At 29.3% G+C, this 11,409-nt stretch overlaps 1 pseudogene; it reads left to right on the top strand.

The window, feature by feature from the left end:
* The first annotated feature begins 285 nt into the window (after window positions 1-285).
* On the top strand, window positions 286-6,142 carry LOC111042076 (annotated as a pseudogene).
* The last annotated feature ends 5,267 nt before the right edge of the window (window positions 6,143-11,409 follow it).

The following is an 11,409-nucleotide window of genomic DNA, read 5'->3' as shown; positions in this document are numbered from 1 at the left end:
TGAAATTGCGCCTATGATCATCACCTTTAAATAACAATATGATTATCCTAACTTAATATTATAATAGAAAATAATGCTAAAATAATTTACCTTCCTAATATAAAATATCAATGAATAAGTGTATTTTTGAAATAGTAGTAGTTATTGTTTTAATTCCACTGCAATTATCGCCACAAATAAGATATTCAGTTATAGTGCGGTCGACGAAAAGAAGGCCGCGATCGTCACGCGCCTACCGGCCGTTTTACGGCATGGGTCTGTACAAACATACTTACATCTTCGTTTGAAGAGCTTTCGGCAGATGCATTTGTATAACAAGACATTTTTATACCTTAAGGCTCTGGCCACACTGTGCGTTTTTGCCGCATGCGTTGACGGCGATTGCGGTGACACCGCAACGCACGTAATGGCCATACTTCACTTTATCAGCGCATGGCGCTATATTTTAAAATTATATTTGGTTCATTTTTGCAAACGCATCGACGTAGTAGATCGACTAGTAAAGACAATCTTTAATAATGTCAAACAGTATACTTTTAAAAGTGTTGTGTGCAGCTGAAGCAGTTGGAGATTTGGATGAACCTACCACATCAGGAAGACAGTTTTGGGTACATCCATTAAACTCTCATCGAGAAAAAATTGACGAATTTTCATATTTTTATGAGAGTATACGTCGTTTACCTGACAAGTTTTTTGAATACTACCGTATGTCTATTTCGTAATCCTATAAGTGCTGAAACAAGGCTTACTGTGACCCTGAGGTAAGTAAATTAAAATATTATGAAGTATCTTACAGTATAATCAAATAAAACCAAAATTTAATTAACCAAATGTAATTTAATTGTACAAAATAAAACGTAATGATGCATAATCTTTATGACGATTTCAAGTTTGAAATTTAACAAAAGAGGTAAATAAAATATATTTTGTATTAATTTGTATTAATTAATTTGTAAATCACCTTCATAATACAATGTAAATAATAGAAATCAAATAATAGAAACATAATATTAAAAAAAAAAAACAAATTGTACCATCTTGTACTTATATAATTAAAATAAATAGTTGTACCACTTGTAACAAATCACAGTTTAAAAAAATGTATTTAACCATACTAAAATGTAGAAGGAGTTGGGGGGACGTTTATAATAACTTGTTTATCTGGGGAATTTTGTGAAGACGCAACGCAAGGCTGATATGGTCGCTGAGCGGATACATTCAACTCTGTATCTATAGAACTCTGTATTTGTGAAACATATGATAAGGGCTGATGTTGGGACATAATACCGGGCACATTTGAAGAATAACTATGATTAGTAATGCTATAGTTTGATGTCGATTGAGGTGATCGTGGATATGGTGGTTGCGATGTTGATATATTTTCAAGTAAAGGAGGTCTAGATTTATACTGATTATATGGATTATAAAGTGCTGTACTATGCGGTTAAAATGACATATTTTGAAGAGAGTTTTCTGTAGTTTCTGGAATGAAATTAGTGTGTTGTACTGGATGCTGCAGAGAAGTGGTTGGTTGAGATTCGTTTTGAAAATATTTAATTGCATAAATACGAAATCCTAATCTTTTATCGTCATTTAGTTTTTTTAATTCAGGAAGCAAAGATAACAAAAAAACCTCATCAGGATTAGCTGTACTTTGTTGTTCTTCTACTAAATTTATTAATTTGCTTTGAAATGGAGTCATCTTTGATTTATTTTTTTTGGCGTTCGAATAATTTTGAATAGTGTGAAAAGAACTGGTTGGTTGATTCGGAGTGGGCTGTTCTGGAGAAAAATCGTCTACGTTCAAATTAATGTCATCGCCGGTTTCTTTATCAGTAGAATCGTTTAGGAAATTGCCTGATGTACTACAAAATAAAAATAAATTTTAATAAAATTGCAATATACTTAATTCTGAATTAACTAGTGGGCATATTATTCACTCGTAATTAATTTTTACCTTCTTTTTTCAACTGTTGGTTTTAAGAACGAAAGTATATCAGCATAATGGTATTTTTTTCCTTCTCGATACGCCCGACCCACTTGGTATATTTTTTTCCTGGTTTATGTATTTGGTATAATTGTCACGTATGTGACGCCATTTTTTGGTTTGCAAATCTTAAGTTGAAATAATTGTGAATAGGTCTTTAAAATTTGAATTTGATTTTATAATACGTTGGGATTGTTTAAAACAAAAACTCGTTTTCAAAATGTACTTTGTAATTATGTAAAAAAAAATAAAAAATAGAATTTATAACACGCTGAATTTGTTCAAAAATAAAAGTATACCTTATTGTTTTATCAAAATCATGTTTCAAAAAGTTTGGCAAAAAGATAACAAATAAATAATATGTTTAGCTGCTATTTAATAAAATTAATACACTAATTTGACACGGTTTCTTTATTTAAAAAATTTAATTTAACTAATCTTTATAAGTTATAAGTATATATTTTTTTTATTCGCATCCATATTCAAAATATGAGGTTATTATTAAATATATTTTCAAAAAAGTTTTGCTTCACAGTAGTCGATATAAGATATTATTATACGTCATAATAAAAAAAAACATATTAAAACTGTAAACAATTATACAAATATTTTTTATATATTTTGTCAATTTTGTAAAATTATTAAATTTACATATTATATTAAATTTAAACAATTTGTGAAATACACTCAATTTTTTTTAGGTATTTGTCAACTGGCACTTGCTTTAAAGCTTTAAAATTTGATTTCTACATTAGAAAAAGTACAGTTGCCATCATAATTAGAGAAACTCTTCAAGTTATTTGGACTGTTCTTCAACCATCTGAAATGGCTCCACCAAATAAAGAAAAATGGCTCTGTGTCTCAGAATGATTTTATGATACTACGAATTTCCCTCTATGTTTAGGGAGTATTGATGAAAAACATATTAGATGCAAAAACCCGCAAAATGGTGGTTCATATTTTTTTAATTATAAAAAATATTTTTCCATTATTCTTATGGCAGTGGTGGACGCAAATTTAAGTTTCATTTCTATAGACGTCGGAGCATACGGAAGAGAGGCTGACTCTAATGTGTTTAAAGATAGTCCGTTTTTAAAAATGTTGTACAATAATCAATTGGACATACCAGAACCTACACTGTTACCCAACACTTTATCTTCACCTCAGCCGCACGTTTTTGTAACTGACGAAGCATTTGTGCTACACAAAAATTTATTACGGCCGTATCCAGGACGAGGCCTCACAGACAAACATCGTATATTCAATTATCCACTATGGAGGGCTAGAAGAACGGTCGAATGTGCTTTTAGTGTTTTGTCAAATAAATGGAGAGTCTTGCACACACCTTTATTAGTTGAGCCTGAATTCGCGGATGATATTGTTAAAGCGTGCTGTATTCTTCACAATTTCGTACATAAAAGAGACGGGTGCAACTTTGGGGATATGGATACGAGCTTTTTAGTTGAAGACTTACCAGCACGAGGAACAGGTACACTTTCTGAAGGAGTAGAAGTCAGAGATTATTATATGACACCTGAAGGATCAGTACCATTGGTGTATGCTTTTAGTTGTAGTCCTCATAAGTTTGTCTACTTGTATCAAAAAAATTATTATTTTACTTCTGCTACCCATATTATATGATTTATAACTTAAATATCCTACCTACTTCATCTTGATCTTTGATCGATAGCTCATTCCAATTGGCATGGAGAACTTCTGTAACTGATCTCCATCCTAATTTTCTTTTTGCACTATCGTGATAGTCGTGCAGTCCCATATTCCACAGGAATGGCCTGGACTCTACTTCTATGATGAGTTTTTCACAGTCAAATATTGTTTTTATTACTTTTTAAAGTTTAAATATTAACACAAAATACAAAATGTATCGTTACAGTAATATGATAATATGATAATATGGTAATAAATAATCATAATATTACTATCATAAAATATGCCGGGAATCCCAGTTCGATTCTACTTTTTTTCCACACCGCACACAGCGATACCGCGCAGTGTGGGCACCTTCATTTAAACACATGTTTCTGTTTTGTTTGCGTTTTTCGACCGCAGGTGTAAGTTTGCCGCAACCGGTTAAAACGTCTAGTGTGGACGGTTTTATTAAAAGTAATGTAATCCGTTTATGCTGCGACAGGAGCGTCATTGCCGCATGCGGCAAAAACGCATAGTGTGGCCCGCACCTAAATAAAAAAATGTTAATCAGTTGATGTTAGATTTTAATATATCAGATTTTTTTTAAAAAATAATTACCTGATCAAATGTATTTCTACGGTGTGAAGCGACAACACAAACAGAACTGGTGAAAACAATGTAGAGATTCAACACTAACTATAATCAATGTCTGCTGGGTGATTATATACAGATTAAAAAGCTATAAATAAAATAAATGTAGTGTCGTCATTTTGTTTTTAGGCTTTTCACATATTTTGTGTTTAGAGGTCGTTTGATAATCATTGATGTGCATCAATTTTGCATAATTGCTAATTTTTCCATACACAATATTACCAATTCTATATAAAAACATAAAGTCCTAAGTTCGGTATTAGTACAGCATCACATAACATCACGCCATCGGATCAGACCACTAATATCGATATCTTATTGGAAAGTATTGAACTAATAGGGTACAATGACGAAAATCATCTTATCCATAATCACTGCCCTAATAGCCATCAATATTTAAGTTTAGTATCCGATATATAAACACTATAATAATTGCAGTGTTGCAATTACATATTAGAACTTAACAGATAAGTATTTGACACATTTCTGATTACTCTAAATGTTCGCTTTTTCATAACATTTCAATGAAGTCTTTCAGATAACTTTCTATTGTTATATTGTTATGTTTCAGAGACACACCAAACCATACATTAAAGTGATTGTTAATTTTCAGACAAATTACATGTAAACATTTGCAATATTACAAAAAATACTTGCTGAAACTTATTTTATTTATTTCTGATCGATTTCTACATAATTTGTTATATACTTTTACCATTTTTATTTATTTGTTTTATAACATATATATGATTATAACAGCTTAAAGATCAGTTCAAGAAGCGACGCTGAACAGGACGTCAAAAAAGGTAAGATTTTTCTTTAAATCGTAACGAATACTGCTATGAAATTAAGCCGTTACTCATAAAAAAATGGTCGCAAACAGTTATATTCGGTTGATTCTGAATCTTAAGAGCATTTACAATTTAAAATGCACAACAATTTTTCATTTAAATAATAAAATAGGCGCCAATAACTATATTGAATATTTCAGATATTTTAGTTATTGGTATGAGGTGCCAATAATAGAATTTGTGTACATTTTCATGTAATATAATTATTGGCATGTATATATTTGTTAAATATTTAAATAACTTTTCATTAACCATTTAATTAAGCAGTTATTCACAATGTTGGTAATTATTTTAAATGATTTATAGGCAAAATGCCAAAAAAAACCAGCAATTTTGACAACATTGATGCAGCTATAAAGGCTATTCAGGATGATGGCATTTCACAAAAATCAGCTGCCAAAAAATTTCGTGTAGCTCGTTCTACCCTACAGTTCAGATTAAAAAACCCAGATAAACAAAACATTTCATGTGGACCTTCACAGTCTTAACTACCAATGAAGAAGAGACACTAGTAAAATGGTTACTCGAATGCTCAAAGAAATGATTTCCTAGGAGGCGTGAAGACTTACAAGACAGTGTCAAAACATTTTTAGATGAACAAGGGAGGCCAAGTTCATTGAAAAACAACTTACCTGGTAATATGTACCTATTAATTTAATACTAAGAATTGTAATATTATTAAATAAAAACTTTTTTAATTTAGGGATTGGTTGGTATAAAGCTTTTTTAAGAAGACATCCAATATTATCAATAAGGACTAGCGAACATGTTACCAATGCAAGTGCCAATGTAAGTGAACATGATATAAAAAAATGGTTCAATGATATTCATAGTTATCTGACAGAAAAATTTAGTTGACATTTTGAAAGACGGCCGTAGAGTATTCAATGGGGATGAAACCGGGTTTTCACTTTGTCCCAAAACTAAATGTGTATTGGGCCCAAAAGGGTCCAAAGACATCTATGAAGTAGCAAAGGTAATGATAAAGAAAATATCACTGTAATGTTTTCATTTAATGCTGTTGGAGAAATGTGTCACCCTATGGTAATATTTAAATATAAAAGAGTTCCACAAAATATCTTGGATTCAATTCCTCCCAATTGGGGAGTTGGCCGGTCCGACACAGGATGGATGAAGTCTCAAATATTTTATGAGTATATTTCAAATATCTTTTATCCATTTGTTGTTGAAAGTGGTATTCAATTTCCTATAATCCTTTTTGTTGACGGGCATAAAAGTCATTTAACCTATCATTTAAGTAAATTATGTTTGCAATTAAACATAATTTTAATTGCGTTATATCCTAATGCAACGAGAATTTTGCAGCCAGCAGATGTTGCAGCATTTAGACCAATTAAAGCTGGCTGGAAAAAGGGTGTTTTTGATTGGCGCAATGAACATCCAGGTAGCGCAGTAACTAAGAATGATTTTTCTCCAATTTTGGATAAAGTTTTGAAAAATACAGTAAGAGCTGAAGTTTTAATAAACGGCTTTAGAGCTTGTGGACTTTTCCCTTGGAACGTAAACAATATTGACATTAAAAAGTGTTTGGGAAAAAATCCAAATACTGAAATAACTGCAGTAGTTAATAATGAGACTGATACTGGTATGCTAGATTACTAGCAATTTTCAGATATTATTGGTACCGAAACAATTGACAGATTTAAGGATATAAAAAATGTAATAACAAATGAGAGTTTACCTGAAGAGTTTTTTGTTTTGTATAGATTGCATGAAAAGTTAAAAAATAACGAGGGCACTATACATCAAGTTAGTAATGATGTTGAGCAATTATTTTCTGATAATAGCATGCCACCATCTAATGAAATCATTAGTACTTCTTCCGACCAGTTTCAACCACAAGAAAAATCTAAGAGTGACCCTACGCCAATCAATAATTTAGAACTTAGAAAAATTACAGAAAATCTAGTTGAAGTAAAAAAGTTAAGTATATCACCAATTGAATCTGTTCTTGTATGGCCACTTACACCAGAGCGTAAGGGTACAAGAATTACTGAAAGAGTGCCTTTTGTAATATCATCTCAAAAATGGCAAACAATATGTGAAGAAAAAGATAAAAAAAAAAGAACAGCCGAAGAGGAGAAGAACAATAGAAAAAATAAGAGACTTGAAAATATACAAGCAAAAAAATCAAAAGTGCCTAAAAACAACTTTAAAAAATCAAATATTGTGAGAGATATTTCCAAAGCCTCTACATCAAAAAATAAACAGCCTGAAAGATATGTAAGTGACATTTTAGCCCAGCCATTAACTATGATTGAATCTTCAGACCAAGAGGATGGTACTGTTAATGAAATCAACGAGTCAAGTTTAAGACCAGATGTTTTGTATAAAACTACTGGTCTTTGCTTTGCATGTGCTAATAATTGTAATGACATAGACAATGGTCTGGAATGTATGTTTTGCAACAAATTATATCATCTAAAATGTTTAGATCCAAAAGAGTACAATACTGCTGCTTGGGATCTGATGATGTTCTATACATTTGTTTTAAGTGCCAAAAAATTTTAACAAATGATCTCTAAATTTTAAGACTGATTTCTAATTTTTAAGACTGATTTCTAATTAAAATTGCCAAGGATAGGAACCTTTTAAGTTTTTAAATTGTTATTAAAGTTTTTTAAGTATAACTTTGTATTGTATCACTCACTAAAACAATACACATTTAAATTTTAGTCTTGATGTTTTATTTTTATTTTGTGAAGTAGGCTTACTTCATGTGTATTGGGTACTAATAATTTTTTATTTGTAGTACCTGTTGTTAATTTTTTTTTAAAGTGTTTATTCCTATTTATAATAATTTTAATATTCTAATGTTTAAAAATGTTGTTTTTTCTTTTATAAGAGAATGTTACATTTTTGTATTTAATAGAAATTATGAACATTTATTTTACTAGTGTGAATTATTAAAAAGATAAACTAATAAAGTTTTTAAAGTATAACTTGTATTGTATCACTAAAGCTATACAATTTTAAATTTAAGTCTTGATGTTTTGTTTTTATTTTGTGAAGAAGGCTCACTTCATGTGTATTGGGTACTAATATTTTTTTATTTGTAGTACCTGTTGTTAATTTTTTATTTAAAAGTGTTTATTCCTATTTATAATAATTTTAATATTCTATATGTTTAAAAAAGTTGTTTTTTCTTTTACAAGGGAATTTGTATTCAGTTTAAAATGTCAAAAACCAATTTATTAGTTAATGTTACTTATTTGTATTTAATAGAAGTTATGAAAATTTATTTTACTACTGTGAATTAAAAAGATAAATGTTATAATAAATTGTTTCAAGTTAAGAACATGAAATGGTAATTTTGTATACCTATTTATTAAAAGTTTTCCTACAATTATGTGTAAATTAGTTGTACCTTTGCAATTTAAGTTACATTAATATATTTAAAACATGATTATTTAGGTACCTACCTACTTAGGGAATAGGTACCTAGGTATAACATATTTTCAGAAAAGTAACAAGAACCCTAATTTTGTAAGTGAAAAAAAAAGGTGCCTATAACTATAACATATCGTGCCAATCCCAGAATCAAGGTGCCAATAACTGTATTTTTACACAATTTTTAAAAAGAACAATAATTTAAAAAGAAGTATTAAACCTACACAAATTATGAAAACAAAATTGGAAAGATAACAACATTTTCTATTGGTAGCAACTGATGAAAGATGTTCAACCATGGTACCAAATTAAATACACTGATTGAAACCTGTATTTTTTCTTAAGGTGCCAATAACTGTACCCTTTACCCTATATAGATATATATATATATATTATATATACATATGTTTAAATATAATATAACGATACAATTATATATTGTCTATGTATATTATAGTTGTGCTGTTTAGAAAAATGAAAAAAAAAATTGAATATCTATAAATTTATTTCCAATTAAAATAATAATAACAGTTCAAAACATTTTTTTTTTCATTGAATTCATTTATATTATAAAAAAAAATATTTTACACATTTCCTTCTTGTTTTATAATCAAAATTTAACAATATAATAATATTTTGGTTGTAAAATATAATATAATAATACGCAAAGTATGAATATAAATACATAACAATGTAATAAAATATAAATAGGTATACAATTTCAAACAATTTTAAAATTATAATATTTTATATAATAATACAATAAAGCATAAGAGCTGATACAAAATACAAATTCTATACCTAGTATATACTAGTATAATAGGTATATATGTGTTGCCGCCGCAACATAATTATATATTATACATTTATAAACGCGTATCATTTTGATTAATTAATATCGGGCGGCGAGGACAACTGGTCTCACACACATATCACCATAATTGTATTGTTTTATTTTCGTATTGAATGTGTCTTGTGAGTCAGTGGCACCGAACTCAATTTTTATAGGTGGGGCAAAGTACAAAAATTAATACCCACCACCCACCCCTGCACCCAAAGACCCCACTACTTACTCTTTGACAACGTAAAATATCATAAACTTTTCTACCATGGGGGGGGGGGGGGTAGAAACCTTAGTAAAACCTTCCAAATATGGTTCTTCTGTACTCGCCCAAAATGGAAAACTCATATTGCGTTGCTCCGTGCCACCAATTTGACAAGGATTGACAATAACAGTGTATATCAAATGGAGCAAATATATGTTATTATAACAGACGAACATGGAAATCCCATGTTTACTAATTACTTTAATAATGAAATATACAATGTGATGTATTGTTTTATATTTCAATCAAATTTTAATTTTTTATGAAATAGTGCAGATAAATTCAAATATACAGTTATTAGTATAATATATAAGTAAATATATAATTGTTATTTAAGTTGTATTATTTATTTAATAGTTATTTGAAGAAGAATGGAAGAATTGAATGAGGATGAAGGATGAAAGAATTTAGTATTGACAGCAAAGGTCCTAATGGCCTGTAATGCTAAAAAACAAATAAATTTAATAGTTATTTATTAATCAGTTTTTTAGATTAAACACTTTCAAGTTTTAACAATTTAACTTTAATAAAATAAATTTATAATAATTGTTTGTTTAAAATTGTAGAGTATGAAGCAAATATTTTTATAACTTCATCCGTGTTTACTGGAACATCCATCTCACATGTTATCAACATTAGTCCTCTTCTAATCTATCTTCACTCACAGTACTTCTTAATCGATTTTTAATTAATTTCAATTTTGAAAATGCTCGCTCTGGACTGGCACTTGAAACTGGAAGCGTTAATATTATTGTTAAAGCAATATAAATATTTGGAAAAACATCTTTAAGTCCTGGAGAATGACATACAGCATAAATGGTACTAATGGTTTTTTGGTCTTCTTCAGCTGTTTCAATTTCTTCTTCTTCTTCTTCTTCCTCTTCTGTGTCATAATGTAAAATATCATTCTCATGAAGTTTTTGGGGAAGTTTTATTAGGTTTTCAAAACTAAAATATACACTACAAAACTGTAGATATTCTTTTCTAAGAATGTCTGCTGAACAAAACTTCCCATAAATACTACCAAATTCATTAAATGCATCCACAGGCAAACTAGAAGACAATTTTTCAACTTCTCTTAAGCGTTTTCTTTGAAAAAGTGATATGTCTTTATACAAAGGTGAAAGATTTTCACTTATTTGTGTAATCAAAATATCTAAAATTACAATGTACGTTTTTATTCTAAAATGATCAATAGGGTCAGTAATGTTTTCATCTGATGTTGATTCGCCAACCATTTTTTTTATGCGTTTTATTCGTGTTGAAACAATAGGAGTAAAAAAATAATTATTTTGTTTAGATTGAATAAATTAATTTTTTTGATCAATCAAATTTCCAAATTTAATATTATTTCGAAGATTTTTAATTCTAGTAAGTATATTTTGTACATAGTTAACCGCAGCTAATAAGTCAATATTTTTCTTTTGAAGGAATTTACTAAGTGGACTGGTCATATCAAATATTTTTAGAAACAACATTTCAGTCAAAACAAAACGCTCTGATAATAAATACTCCATTAATCCATTAGCTTTTACACTGCAGGCACGATGAGAGGCATCGTCACTTTCTAGACTATGTAAAGTATCAATTATAGCATCAAATGTATCAAAAGTAGTTGGTAGTGCAGATGCATGTGATGACCAACGAGTCGTTTCAACTCTCTATAATTGTCGTAACGGTTTTCCTGGGTAATTTTTTTTTGGTAACTAGAATAAAGATTAACACGGTGTTTGCTACTTCCAATAAAGTCGTA

Source organism: Myzus persicae, unplaced genomic scaffold, assembly GCF_001856785.1.
Source record: "Myzus persicae strain clone G006 unplaced genomic scaffold, MPER_G0061.0, whole genome shotgun sequence".
Taxonomy (NCBI): Eukaryota; Metazoa; Arthropoda; class Insecta; order Hemiptera; family Aphididae; genus Myzus; species Myzus persicae.
The sequence above is the reverse complement of the archived record's forward strand: the minus strand, read 5'-3'. Positions and strand labels throughout refer to the sequence as shown.